Source organism: Falco cherrug, chromosome 4 (assembly GCF_023634085.1).
Source record: "Falco cherrug isolate bFalChe1 chromosome 4, bFalChe1.pri, whole genome shotgun sequence".
In the NCBI taxonomy this organism is placed as follows: Eukaryota; Metazoa; Chordata; class Aves; order Falconiformes; family Falconidae; genus Falco; species Falco cherrug.
In genome coordinates this window covers 27,705,140-27,720,650 of record NC_073700.1, presented here as the reverse complement: position 1 = coordinate 27,720,650, position 15,511 = coordinate 27,705,140, and the positions used below count along the sequence as shown (strand labels likewise).

The following is a 15,511-nucleotide window of genomic DNA, read 5'->3' as shown; positions in this document are numbered from 1 at the left end:
GTACTGCAAGAGGCACCTTTAGCAATGATTACAAGATCTTTATCCACATCCAAGCAACAGGCTCACTCTCTGATAACAGAGAAATCAAAGACTTTTGGGTTGTCATTAGTAGGCAAACTCAATAGAAGTTGTTTACCTCACCCAAGCTAATGGGACTGGAAATATTTAATCAAAAAATGGACATACTCTGTCTATTACTGCCAAGATGATTCAGAAGAGGCCACTTAAATCTATTTTGTCAAACCATTACTCATCCCTTGCTAATAGACCTTTTTGGAGAGTCCCTTTGAAAAATGCACATTCGTGATCTGCGGGCTTGTATACTGGTATTAGGAGATGAGGCACATCAAGAAAACATGATAGTAACTGCTGATGGGAAGAACAAGATGGAGAAGATGTTTAGTCTATATCTGACAAAGACCTTGACTTAGTCATCTTTTAAGCCCGAGAAAGCTGAAGTGACCTCATGGGGAAATAAGTTCAAGGAGAGAATAATTCTTTAGAAAAATTTGAGCAATCTACTGTAATTGACTTCTGAGCACTAAGTGGAAGAAGGGAAGATGGAAGATTAAGAGAGCTTTTCTGAGGTTCGAGGATCTTGGGGTAGAAGAAGAAAACAAAAATGTTGGATGGACATCAGAGAAAATTTGGTGGTGCATCTTACAGAACAGTGGGTTGCTGCCCACCCGAGCCTTCATTTCATTCTGGGGTCACCGAGGGAAGATTCAGTGTCTACAATAAGATGTCAAATGTCAGACTCCCAAGTTCTTTTCCTAAACTAATGTCTAGTCTCTCATGTGGTCCTAAACGCCTATTAGACATTTGGGCACCAGCAGTTCTTTGTGGGCTTCCCTTCGGGAAGTGCAGAGACTTTCATAACCAAGGATGTTCACGTTCTGAGGTTGTCTTAAAAGACATGAAACCACTTATGACCCTGATACAGGAAAAGTTGATCCTGCCTTAGAGCAAGAGGATGGACTTGGTGAGTTGAGCTCAATCAACTGTGATTTTTGTGACACCGGACTCAAAAGATCCCTTGGGTTCTTAGGATCCAAGCCACTGCTACATCTTATCACCTTTTTCATAAGCTGATGATGCTCAGGGACATCCCTGTGAGAACAACACAGCTGGGGGAACCTCCAGCCCTTTTGTGCTCTAGGACTGCGCTTGGTACAGACTCTGCTTTGATACAGTTTCTCTGCATCTTCCAGAAATACTCATGAAAAGCTTAAGATTCAAAAGCTTCATCAGCATGGAAATGATTATCTGCAAATCCACATCTGTAATACAGGCAGTGACTCCTCTCTGCTCTGCGTCAAATATAGGCTAGGAGCCAGGAGAACAAATTCAGGGGAAATCCACCTTTTCTCCCCTCTAGCAAACCTAAAGCAACCCAAGAAATTGTTACAACTTATTTTTGTCCCTGAGAACACAATGCTGCCAACAGCCCAGGGTGCTCTAGCCTGCAGCCAAAGCAGGCAGATGGGAACTTCAGAGCTGCCACGCTGTTCTTGCAAGTGAATTATTGATATGTTCTTCTTAGCCATGAGCATCAGACTAAAGTGGCAATTAAAACCATCCACAATGATCAAAAAGAAAAAGCAAAGATAGATAGGTACAAAACCAGATTGAATCTGTATTTGCCAGCAGCCTGCAGCATGTACTGTTATGACCGGCAAGGAAGGCTTCTGGGTCCTGATCCTTCAGGAGCATCTTTAATAACAGTCTGCATCAGAGCGGGCGGACAGTGGTGAGCAACGTCATTTCTGCTGGAGACCAGGGAATGAGCTGCTCCTGGGAGGTCACTGCCCCATTTTAGCTTCTGAGTGTGCGCAATACAGGCATTAAAACTCAGAAATGTAAAAATAACAACTGCAATCACCGTCTTCCCTCTTGCTCCCTGAGACAACAGCGATTTGTTTTGCTAAGGCAAGAAAGGACAAAAGAGGTCAGAAAGGAACAAACTACACGACAGAGCTGACCTTCAGCAGTCGCATCACTTGGACATTGCACAAAGTGAAAGCTTGGAATTACTGAATGTGAACACAAACCAGCAGGAGAGCTCAGCAACCCTTGCTCCTCCTCACATCAGCTGATTGTATCTTACAGACAGCTATTGGATTTTCACCTGGCAGAATTCCTCGATTTCAGTGGAACTGCCACTGAGTTTGGAGATGGCCCAGTGTTTCCACATCTTCACCTTCTTGACAAAAATACCCAATGAAATGAAATTATATTCAACTACCACTAATATTCAGAGAACAAAATTCACAGAAAATAACTGTGCTGGTTTTGCAATATTTCTCTCATACTTATTTCTAATATTGGCAGAAGAACACAAAAGTCTGGAAAACAGGACTTAAAAATGAGGAGGTGACTTCCCATTACATTTTTCTCATTCCCCTTGCATGAAATATGCCTCACCCCCAAGCATGCCCTGGATTTTCAGTATGTTTCTATTGTTACGAGAACAAATGATTCAGAAAAAAGTTTAGTCATTCTGATTTTACATAATGAAACAAAATCACCGCTAAAATAATGAAATTCAGTTATATTAGCCCTAATAACAGTAGTGCTAATTAAAATTATTGTAATTCACTACTACTAGGAGGCTGCAGTGCCAAGCTGCAGCAGATGTAGGACTGTTGAACACCTGAGAGTAAAGATTCTCCCCAAACTGGTAGAATGGATTTATTTGGTTTTGGAGGTTGTTAGTTCAGCCTTGGTGCGTTGGGCAAAGGGGACTGTTATGCTAACACTAATTACACCGCTAACGGCAACAATAATAACACCTCTCAAATCATCAGCACTGATGCCATGAATGCCAAAGTGATGCAATTCTGTGCTGCTGTCATTTCAAGGGGAGCTGCAAGGTAGAGAAAAGCAAAGGTCAAAGAGGCAGCACACTCCTCCTGATTTACCATCTTGCAGCAATTCCTCTACAGAAGTTGCCTGGTTTGGGTGAAGGGCCAGGTAGCCCTTTCCCTTCCTCCTCCTGCATGACGCCAGGCTGTGCCCGGCCCTTGTGCTCTGCGCAAGCCATGCTGTGCTCTGTGCTGCCTGGCCACGATGCCCCCACCCTGATCCTGTGCTGTGTGCAGGAACCATGTCAGGAGAAACCCTCCAGGCATAGGAGATGAGCTCTGGCTCACCTCACTGCCTGCTCCTCCATGACAGCACCAGGGCAGTGCCCGACCATACCGCAGACCTACTGAATTACACGGCTCTGCCAACCCATTGCCCACCTCACGCATTCACCTGGGGAAAATCTGTCACACAGCGACAGCTCAGACAAACAAACCAACCAGGATTTAATTTGCAACCTGCCTTCATGCCACATTCAAATTTTCCTCCTGGCAGCTTTTCACATCCCTGCCATGGCTCTGACTAGCAGAGGTGATGCTGCTCTTGCAGCAAGAGCCACGAGGAAGAGGCACGCAGGAAGAGTTGCTCCAATGCTCAGCACTAACCAGAGCTCACCGCTGTGCCAGCCGCACCAGGGCTTTGATCCAGCTCACTGCCCTGGGAGCTGGGCCAACCACCCCCTGCTGAAGAGGCAACCCCAAGAATAAGCCAAACTGATCCATAGCCTCCAAACAGCTATGTCAGTGCTCATACGAAACAGGCAACACAAGGTTTTATTTGTAGCAAGTGGGAGTGAAAGAGAATTTAGATGCAATCTCCAGCGTAGTGGCTTTAATAAACTACTAAAACTAAAACAACCACGTGCAACCAGTGAGCCCCTGAGAAAGCAACTGAGCTCGCAAATGTTTCTACCCTGATGGAAATCCTCCTCATGGGTTCCCAAAATGGACAGATTACAGGGAAAGCTGTCAAATTATTGTATTTCTTAGTTCCCAAATGTGCCAAGGGGTGGGATACACTGTGGATCTCAAGCAATTATTTACTAAATATCAGGACTTGCTCAAATACTTTTGCTTGAGAAGGTCGTGAGTGTTTCCATGGCAATGAGCTATTGCCTTGGTGACCATGGACCTGGACTGGTGCTGCTAAACCACTTCGACCTCTGGACTTCTGAGCACAGCAAGGAGTTCCCTCCTTTGCTGTCTAATGATGGGTTTTTTTATTTCTGAGTTCATCGCTGTCTAAAAGTTGCCTTAGGTGGTTGTGCTAGAGATGGAAAAGCATGAATTACTACAGAGAAGCATCCTCTGACAGAAGCCTGTCTCTCTGCTACTGAACCCAGAATTAACTTTTCTATCAGTCAGGTGCAAACCAACGCTAGGTTCAATCCTGGCTACTCCCAAGCAGTGCTGACCCTCAATCTATCAACTAGAAAATTAAGCAGAGGCAGCACAGGATTTCATTAGCCCAGACATCAAAAGTACATTAATCTATATGCATTTAAATCTTTTAAGAGAGGTCAAACTGAGAGACAGTTATGTTAACAAGGAGAAGAAACGAGCTTGCACATTACAAAGCTGCTTTGCACATAAACAGGTATCCTCCTAGGCAAGGAATTTACCTAGATTTCTGTGGAAGAGTAAAAATGCGTGTCTCCCTCCAAACAATCTTCAGATAAACTTTGTGCTATCATTAAAGCTTTATCCTGGGCTCATATAGCAGAAAATTGTTTCATCTCTGCCTCTGAGAACTTCCACTGCTTTTCTTCCCAAATTTATTGTTGAGATACGCACTCCTTTCAAACGACTGGCAGTCCAAAACCTGATCGAAATGAACCATTACATTAGGTTCTTTTTAAATTTGCACAAACCCTACACTCTGCAACTCCAGAGTGGTTTCTATGGAAATGCTAAAAAAAAAGGAATGGCACCTTCTGGGTGCCAAATTTGGCATAGCAAAAGCTTGGGTGAGCAGCAAATGCTGGGTGAGAGGAGTGTGAGGAGTGAATTAGAGGCCCAGAATACGAGTGCTTACTCGGAGCCACAGATAACAGGGGTAAGTTACTGGTTTGGCTGACAGGCGTTAACCAAACTGACAGCTGCATTGAGTATCATGCAGAGTTTAATTAACTGCAGGCAATGGGGCATTAAGACAGCAGACAACAGCCTGCCCGATTTCCTTATGGTTTGAACGTGATAGGGAGAGGGAGGGACGTGAGCATTTGCAAGGCAGAAGTGATCCTCACGCATTAAGAGGTTTCTCAGAAGAGCACTGGAGCTGCGTTTGGCTGCCTCTCAGAGCAGCTCTATCTCCTTAATCTGCAAAACTGGGCAGAGGAGTCCAAATCTTGCAACTTCCTACATAGTCTATTTTAGAATCTTAGAAACAAAAACAACACACAACAGGAAGGATGCCATTACTAGAAATATGTCTGAACTCTCCCACACCCCAGCCCCATCAATCTTGATGGCTTCACCGTTTGCATCATTAAGACAGAACTTTCACATCGCATCCCATCAGGATGGTCCTGCTGGATCAGAGCTCTGGCCTGCCCCGGGTGCCCACCTCCCTCAACACCCATGCTAGGTCCCAGCTTGGCTCTGCTCCGCTTTTCCCAGGCACTGAGTCAGACACAGGAAGGCCCATAGGCATGGCTGAAATGTCACACCTTGTGTTGACACAACTACCTTAAGCCACACAGAGCTCCAACCTGAGTGCAGTGACCCCTGGAGAGACACAGCCATGAGCCCTAAGGCTCTAACAAGACCACCTATACCAAGTACACTATTCCCAAGTACATTTGATACTTTTCAGGCTGAAGTTCTATTTAAACAAAGGTCAGAAGCTGTTTTGTCTTGTTTAAGCAAATCTCCATGAAAATCAACCAACCAGGCCTTCAAACCATACACACGCAGGAGTAAGAAAGCTCACAGAAACAGCACAAATGTGGCAAGAGGGACCAAACGGCACAGTCTGCTCTTGCTCTGGGTAAGGGAGGCAGAGTATCTCTTCCTTCAGCCATGGTAATCAGGACATCTGTTTTTAAGTGAACATGCAATAAATGGTATGGAGCATTGTCTGCCTCCTGGTGAGCGGTCACCCCTGGGATTTGAACATATGGCTGCATCAAGTCTGGCTAGTGCCAGCCTGATTCTTAAACTATTAAACCATCCCCTCAGGCTCTGTATCCTGTACTTTCTGTGTATATTGTACAAGGGAAAAGAATTTGATTTGGGGTTTTGAGAATTTCAAACAAGGATATACAATTAGAAAAGTATTTGCTTCAGATGATGATAAATAACCCTGGACTGGAGAACCTCAGAAAATATCTGTTCTTCACTCACAAAAGTCTTCTGCAGTGCTGTTTTACATGCTTTCCCGAGAGCCCAAACTTGTTAACCTTCATTTCACTGCATGTTTTCAGAGGAGTGACAGCTGCAGCCATAAAAACAGCATTCAGATTTCACGCTATAGTTAAAAAAATCAAATATGTATGAAACCCTCTGCTATTACACGCCGACTAGCAAGGGGAAAGAAAGGAGTGGGAGGAAACCCATATCATTAAATCATTTCTGAAATACAAAAGGACTGCTGCAAGTTCAGGTAGGAAACATCCCCTCCACTGTTAGGTGCAGGGTCTGTCTGCTGGTCTCAGCCTACCTGTCACAGGTTAAACTTAGTCTCACGAACAGGGAGAATCTGTGCATGAGAAAGTAAGGAGCAGAGGCATGTCCTCAGCTATCAAACTCCCCACACTACAGCAAGGGAGTGATACCTGCTACTTTGGGAGTTATCTGCATACGCTGATACTCTGGCATGAGAAGGAAGGGATGTAAATAACATAGTTCCAGCCTGAACCTTAGGAGACCTCAGCGGCACCCTGAAGAAAGGATACAGCTAGGGAAAGAAGAGCAAGGAACAAATAGAGGAATGGGAATGCTTTTTCGGCTATCTTTGAGAAGTGTTTTGGTGGGCTGTGTTGTCCTCAGAGAAGTGGAGAGCCATCCCCTCACTCACCTCTGGCTCTAGGGGATTCCAGAGGCATTTGCAGCTCCCAATAGTCCTCAGCATAAACTGGGATTTCTGGCATTTAATCTCCCTGCGCTTCCACACTCTACAGTTCAGTCCCTTGTACTTTGGCACACATATCAGCTGATACCTGCCAGCACTCCAACGTACCATATTAGTAATTCTGCTTTAAAGACATTCAAGATGCTGATCTCTTTATTTTGGCAGCTTCAACAGACCTTAGCACAAGCGAGAGATCTTCTGCAATATGGCCCCCATAACACAGGCCATTTGCAAGGAGACAATTGCCCAGCAACCCACGCTGCTTTCACACTCTAGAGCTGAAACTAATTTACACAAATGACTTTAAACTGTTTGCACTCCCAGGCAGCAGTGACCAGGGATGAACAATGCTGACAGGGTTGACGTTTTGCCTCTGAACTCTTCACGAACAAAAGGAAAACTCTGATTCTCTCCCATATCGAGCAGCACCTTGTGGTTTGATTTATTTCCTCTTATTGATCAGATTTGGGGCAAGTTGGAGCTGTAAAGTTTCTGCTTAGACTTCGGATAGCTCTGAGAGCAAGGCACTCCCTGGGGAACAAAAAGCCATGGCTTTGTTCCCCCGGTCCCATCACTAAACTCCAGGTAGAGCTCCTAGAAGCAGCCAGCACACTCTGGCTTCATAAACCACCTCAATCCAAACTAACTTTAAAGCATAGACAAGTCCATGTATAGTCATGCCAAGAGTCAGAGAACCACAGGATCCGTCTGTCTGCAGCAAAGTCAATTCCCTTTGGAGTATACAAAACAAATAAAACTCTTCTCTTTCTGCTGCTTTCTTCAGGGGCACTATAGGAAGAAGTTTGGGATTTGTCTGTGTGTGGAACAAGGACAGGACAGGCAGAGAGGAGGTATTCATTTGTAGAGGCTTTAGGCAGGAGAGCGAACTACCAAGAAATGCCTTCATTGGGGGAAAGAAGGCAAGCAGTCTTCCTGCCCCATCCTCCTTGGTGGCAGACTCCCTGCTCTAGCAAGCTTTACCACTGATGCTACAAGGCCTGCGCACAAAGTGTTTTTCCCAAATTGGGAGTCAGGCTGTCTTTAAGGCTGTAAACCAGACAGAGCAAACAAAAATAGAGCTTTAAAAGAATGTATGCAGGCATGCCAAATCTCCTTCATTTTTGAGTAAGAGTCTCACTCCTTTCAGATGCAAGCTTTCTCCCCCACCTCTCAAAACCATTTATAAAAAAGCATCCTGATCTTGTAACAAAAGATCCAGAAGGAGGTTTCAAGGAGACATTTAAAGCTTCATTCATAATTCTGGAAAATCTCACTGTCCCAGATGGAGAACCCTGGCTAAAACCTGAGGAAAATTCATGACTTGGGTTGACAGCAGCAGTAAACATATCTGTTTCTTTCCTTGCAGTGGTTCTTCTCCTCTGGTGTAAGGAGCTAGATTTCTGCCGTGAGCATCTTTAATCCTCTGCCTGCTGATGGGGACAGCTGGCTCTGCCTCTCAGCTCCAAGGTACCCAGAGAAGGCTGGTGTACAGGCCACCTGAGCAATACCACTGAATCTCCACGCAGAGCTTTCAGACTAAGTTGCTGTCATTTCACATGTAGCGCCAGATACTAACTCCACTTTGCTCTCAGGTGTGGCATGACTGTCTTTGCTACACCTTCCTACCGTTTTCTCAGTTAAATCTATTTTTAAGCCTTTCTGTATTTTCCAGGTCTAAAGAGAAAGCAATCACTCACGGGGGGGGTGTGTGTGGTGGTGTGTGTGTGTGTGAGAAATACACAGAAGTGTTAAGTTAAACATGACTATTTCCTTTGCCTCCTAACAGTTGAGAACCACCAAGCTATAGGCACCATTAGTCCATAGCACAGCACCATCATGTACCACCCTCCCCATCCTCTTATCTGCATATCCCCTTGTGTTAGACTCCTGTTGCATTTGGTTTGAATTTGGGCTGTAAACTCAATTTCACAGAGTCTACCTGCAACCTCCACGCATAAATACTGGTGCCGGGAGAGGCACAGTGCTCTGTTCCCATTCCCACTGTTATTATTACTTGTAATAACATCTAGCAGGCCCTGCCTGGGAGCCCCACCTGGCAGGGTAATGTACACAGAACAAAATGCAATCCCTGTCTTATGGAACAAAAAATCCTAGAAGACAAAAGATGGATGGAGACAGACTGGGGGAATGTAAAAAACCAAAGAGACAGCCTCAGCTAACATGGGAGGTGGTATTCCTGGTAGACCAGTGGTTGAATCCTCCTCAGAGCTCCTGAGACAATCCAAGCCATTTCTTGCTTCCCACCACTTCAGAGCACGTTCCTCTCCAAGCCTTGCCAATGATGCCTAAGCATTCTCCTGCCCCACATCAGTAGGTTTGGCTGTCTCAGCCTTTTGCATTTCCTCCTCTGCTAACCCTGCTCTCATCCCCTGCAGCCCAACTGCCTTTCATGGAGGCAGCTGGAAGGATGGCAAGCTGCTGCCATGCGCAGTACCAAAGGCACGTGGGCTGCTCGGAAGGACCTGGCTGGGGCTCTGCATGTTGCCTGCAGGAACCATCATGTCTCTGGAGCCACTGATCACAGCTACCATGAACCAGATGCCCGAGCTCTTCCCTGAATTTGTATGTTATCACTCAGGCAATGGGCTACCAGGTACCCCTGCTTTGGAGCACTGAGCGTGCTCACCCCAAGGGCTGCTTACCTGATCAAAGCCAACCTCCCTCTCACCAAACCCACTCCCACATGAAAACCATTCAGCTGAGAGCCAGCAGGAAGGCATAGACTCAATGCAACTCCACATTCTCTGTTTGCGAAAGCCACCTTCTTCATTACAGGCCCCTGCTCATCGCAGTTTCCTGTTGCAGACAGTGAACACCCCACTGCCCAGCTGTGTCAAGCCTCCCTGCCTTGGAGCACATTAGACCGATTGTCAGCATAACGTTTGAAGCTGGCTGCCCATGGCTGTGATTTACGCACATTTTTGCAATGAATTGCAGCTGGCAAGTGCACTCTGCTTTCATTCTTGGGGCTATATTACACTTGGTTTATTTTACCTGCCAGTTGAAATGCAAACAATCTGTCTACGTTCTATATATAACCACCCGTTGCCATCATGTAAGTTTGTGAAGCATGGGGCTTTCATGGATTCAGTCTCAGAAGCCTTGCAGGGCACCGTGACTGTTTCAGCTGACTCACTGCATGACCTGAATGGAAGAAATGAACCTGGTGGGTCCTGCACGCTGTGGCTACATTGTGTGCATCTGTTACTGGCGTTCTGCAGATCTCCAGTTTCCATGCAACAGCTTATGCTGGGAAGCATGTTGCTATCACCTGCTTAAGAAGTCTCATCTTGGCAGAGAGCAGATGTGATTTATATGGCCAATCCCTCACCATAGAGAACAACTAATGGCGTAAATGAGGGAAAGGAATTGAACCATTGGTGGTGGTAAAACGTGCCTACAGCTCCACAGGGAATATCCTAATATTATTCCCTAGGCTAATGAGCACATCTACAGGAACCAGATCAGACTGCAAACTCCCCTTGACATGCCTAGCTCTGTTGTTGTCCGAACTCCCCTGACTGCTCAGTATGTCAGCACTCAAATGAATTATTACACTCAGTTTCTGCACTGGAGAGGTGCTGTTCCTGTCTGGTAGGAGGCAGAGGAATGGAAGGATCTCTAGTATGCTTTCCCTTATATAGTAAAAAAAATATACCGAGAACATACAATCCGACAGAAGGAAAACAGAGCAGTGGAGGAGTTTGTTAAATTATAGGAGAGAGTAAGAGAGAGAGAAGGCTCCATGAACACGACTCACAGTAGGCTCCCCCTGGAAGGATTTTACACACTTTGCCATGACAGCTGCAAAGTAAGGTCCAGCAGACAAGTGATCTAGCCCTGAGCTGGGACACAGGGCTATCAGCTGTGGATATTTGCCATCAGTTCATACTATCTTGCCTCTCATCCTTGATTCCCTCTATCACGGGAATGACATCTTGCCAGGTGTAAATGCTCTACGTATGAGCTGCTGCTGGCTCTGATCAGAAGCCTTGCAGCCTGAACTGTGCACAGGGGATCCCAAAACTGTTACCAGGTGTGTTAATGTCCCGAGAGAGTGCCTGTCTGCAGAAAAGGGGGCCTGGATAAAGGTGGCCTAGAGAGCACTAAAAAGGTGGTATAATCTTGGAGCACAAAATAGGATGGCAAAACCACCCCTCACTTCCCCAAGGTCGCCAGACAAAACCATTTTCACCTTCCCAAGAGGTGGAGACAGAATTCAGGTTAACACAAGTTGTCTGTTGAATGAGCCAAATTTCTGTCACTCTGCTCCCGAGACCTAGTATATGTTCTCAACATACGCAGCTTTCCTACCAAACCAACACTTGGGGAAAGCCGTCTGTTTGCTGCTGGGACCTCAGAGGGGGAGCAGGGAAAGTACAGTTTGGTATGCAGCTGACAAAGCCCAAACACATAAAACAAAGGAGTACTAAGGGCAGAACAAGTCTCACATAATTCATGCAATAAGCACAGAGGCATTGGGCTGAATTTATACATCCTGGGTTGAGGGAATCTGTTTGCTTCAGGTCCAGCCAGCGTGTGAGTTCTTAACATTGGCTCATGCAAAAAGTTGGAAGAGTGAACAAGTTTTGCTAGCTGAAAGTGAGAATCTCAGATCAGGATAATATTTTATTGACTCACAACTCAAAAGGAATTTAAGCAATTTGCTTCAAACACTGCTGAAAGATTCTCCCCTGCTTTCTGAGTAAGTGCTGAGCTTTCCACACCAAACCAATTTTTCAAGCCAAAATTGACAAATGCTAAAAGAGAACATCACTGGAGAAGCTAGTTGCGGCCTTAAATCACACAGAATTGCTTTTACTCCAGAATAATAAAATGTGCTACTCAAACCCAATACTTCTCTTTCACTGATAAGCAATGGACCCCTGGGTGCCCACCAAGGTTAACTCCAACCTACTCCAGCCAGCTGCTCTGAACAAAATATGTCATGGATGAGGGATCAGAAAAGCAATTAAAAGCTCTTTGAACAGCAACAGCTTGGAACAAATACTAATTTGTACTTCTCTTCTGAAAAGTGAATATAAAATAGCATTTGTAGTGCCATTTGATGTAAATTGAGCCTTTTTATGTGGATCATTACAAGTATCAACAGCTACTTCTGCAAGTTCCTCTGGGAAGCCAAGTGGGAGTCTCTCCTCACAACTTAAATCAGAGGTCCTCATGGATGAATCCAGAGCTCACCCTTCTGCAGAGGTAACACCAGCATCTCTTTCAGACAAATGAACAGGACTCTGTCCTTCTACTGGACAGCTGGGGAGCTGCGAAGCAAGGCAGACTGAAAAAGTAGTAATTATTTCTTCAGACCAGCCAGTGAAGCACACCCAGGAGCTGACACTGAGGAAAAAACAGTATTTGCTTTCAGTGGCACAGAGGCACCTGCAAACACAGCTCCTGCCTGGGCCAGGCATGTCTCCCCACTGCCCCAAAGGCATGGCAGAGTCACGCTTTCAGAGTGCACTGTTCCTGCTTGGTTGCTGCAGTGCCATGGCACGTTCTCAGAGACTCTGGAGAATTGTCAGCTGCAATGAATGCATAACAAAATCATCCAATGTATTGAAATTGCCTGGAAGATTAATGCAAGGATTGCCTTCTTCTTTGTACTTGGCTTTCCTCATCTGTGGGAGTGCTTATTTGTGCTGGAGATAGACAAATAAATAAATAAAGCATGAGAGGAGGGGGGAGGGCGGGAAAGGAACTCCAAACCAGCCAATTAACCTTTGAAATACGAGTTGTGCTGCTGCTAACTAACAGCATCCCGTAACCTCCTAATTACCAGCCATGTACAACGTGGCAGTTGGAGACAGAGCTGGCCGTTAACCCCGCGGATGCGCTGTGCAGGAGGATCCGATTGCCGCTAATGACTGAAGTCCCAAAGAAACTCGCTTCCCATCATCAGCTGCCTCCTGCTACCCGGATCTCCTGCCGCAAACCGGCTGTGCTGCTATGAGATCTTCAATCTGCCTCTGAGAAGAGCAGGACTGATAAAGGACAGCTCTATGTGAATCAGTTCCAGCATCTCCTCATCTTTCCCATGAGTCAGCTAGCTGCTACAGCAGTTATGCTCTTAGCCATAGGGCAGGAGCCTTGCCTAAAAGCGTACTAGGTGGGCTACATGCATTAAATGGGGTGGTGCCGGCTATGTCTGTTAGCCAAAAGCAGCCAGAGTAACTGTGTGAGCAGACTGCTTCGAGCTTCACATTCCCATGAAAACATTTATTGAAGCCGTGAGAGGATTTGGATATGGACAGGTCTCACTCAGCTGGAGGCAGCGCCCAGGACGGCAGCAGTACAGACACAGATCACCTTCCTGCCGTGTCAAAAGGTGCTACCCAAGTGCTGCCCACAGCACATGTGCCCCTTGTCCTGCGGCTACGCTAAGGGCCAGCAGTAAAGCCCGTTGAGTTTTGCCTCCAGCCTGACCTTGCAACCTCGATGTCCTCATCCGGAAGATACAGACAATAATGCTCGATTGCCTCAAGAGGGCTCCGTGAGACTTCTCTGCAGAGTGCTGCTGTGTCCCGGGATGGACACACCAAGGACTAGTACTGCTCTGTCTTCCATGCCATATGTTGTTCAGTACCCTCCAACCCTCCCACACACAGAGAGCATTTATGCCTCAGCTTTGAATAGCACTCCGAAATAAAAATTTATATGGTGTGCTCATCTATTTGCAAAGCCGCTGAAGACTCTGAGTCTGAGAAGCTGGAAAAGAAAAGCAAGGAGCCACTAAGAATTTTTTATAGAAGAGATTGGGCATTTCCTTACAGACAGTGAAGTTCAAGGAGTGCTTCCCTGTGGCTGCTGCACTGATTGCAGCCCAGTTCAATGGCTGAAAACAAGCGGCAAGACTTCAGACCAGGGAACCCCCTTAAGCTGTTCCACCCAGAGCAAATGTCTCCATGGCAGGTGATGTTTTGCAGGGTGTCAAGGCCCAGGAGTCCCCTGCTCATGCTGCTGTCAGCAGGTGCAGAGCACAGGAGGCTGTCCCAGTGGGAGCCCCTGAACCCTCCTCTCTGGGTAACACTGAACTGCTCAGTCAGAGCAAGGAAAGCAGAGGAGAGTCATAGAGTAGCTATCTTTGTAGCAGCTCCTAAATCCTTATGACTTGGGGAATGGCCTCCAGGTTTACTCTTGGGAGGATGGAAGAGAAGATGATGGCAACACCCACACCTGTTTAACAGCCTGGGGAAGGCTCACACCTTCTCACCTTGTAATACCTGCTCTGAGCAGAGGTGTGGAGTGACCGGGCAGCATCTACCACTCAGTAACCCGAAAGCTGTGATTAAACTGTTTTTCCTGGCAAGCATATCCAAAACGATCCATTCTCACCTCCCCCTCTGTCCCAACACCACGCTGTGGGTTCATGACAGCTTTGCTCAGGCATCTCCCCCTTATCTCCACACAAAGCCAGCCCCCCACCCTGAGTCTTGCAGCCAATTCTTACACAAGGAGGGTTCTGAGATCTGAAATCACCCCGCATTGCTCACAGAAGACCCACACTTTCAGGCCAAACAGTCTGGGAGCCTAGAGCCATTTTCTATCGCTTTCAGAGAGTGCCTCAGCCTCTAGCAATGCCATGGAGGTCACTCCATTGATAGAAGAGGGCTTGTTCGAAGCTGGGCTCTGACAGCTCCATGGCTCATTATCCCCGCTGCATACCAGAAACACTTTGCAGTCAGGCACGTGGAGGAACTTTTACAGGTCTCACTTCAAAATTCCTCCCTTTTTACGGGCCCATGCTGGGCAGTGCCTGTGAGCAAAGCTGGCGGGAATCTGATGCTCTGTAGCCAAAAGCTTTGGAATCTTTATTGCCATTGGCTTTGAGATGGTTTAAAGCAAATCTTTTACAAGGTAAAATCCAATATAAACCTGATGGCTACAGTTCTCCTTTGTTAGTAGCAAGGATGTAATTATCACAATTTACTTTTATATGAGCAATTGTGGACAGACTCCATATGATCCCTGGGCTTTCTCACTGCAGCGTGCCTAAGGTTTTCCCCCAGCACCCATCAATGGCAATATCCAAGGACTGACAAAGCTGTATCTGCCTGACAAAAGGGTATCCATGCAGAAACGCAGCCGCCGCAAGGAATGAATGGTCTATTCAAAGCCTACTGACAAGGTGTATTTCCTAATTCTAAAACTTGTGGAACAACTAACCAGACAGAAAGCTGACAGCGACAGCTATTTCTTTGTTGGGTTTGGACACTCTCTACTGTAAATGTGAACTAATTTATTGTTGAATGGCTGAGGTTCATGTGTTTTAGCTGAGTACTTGCTTTAGATAGGATAGAATATGGGGGTTTAAAGTACACAAGTAGAGAGAAAATAAAGTAGCAGCACTCCAAAGTATTTATTGCTGGGGTTCCAAGCAGAACTTAATCCTAGGAAATAGTGGAGAAGAAAATGCAGAGCCTCTTGACCTGCTTTTGGGTACACTATGCTACTCTGTCTGCCTTTCCTGCTCACTCCTGAGCGGACAGACTGAGGCAGAGAGGAGGAATAGCTTTATAAATAACCTTGATCTGGTCCT

General features: G+C 46.1%; 1 protein-coding gene across 1 annotated transcript in view; it reads right to left on the bottom strand.

Moving 5' to 3' along the window:
• The window catches only part of CACNA1H (calcium voltage-gated channel subunit alpha1 H), a 126,933-nt gene that overhangs the window by 67,697 nt on the left and 43,725 nt on the right, over positions 1-15,511 (bottom strand). The gene's annotated exons all lie outside the window — the stretch shown is intronic.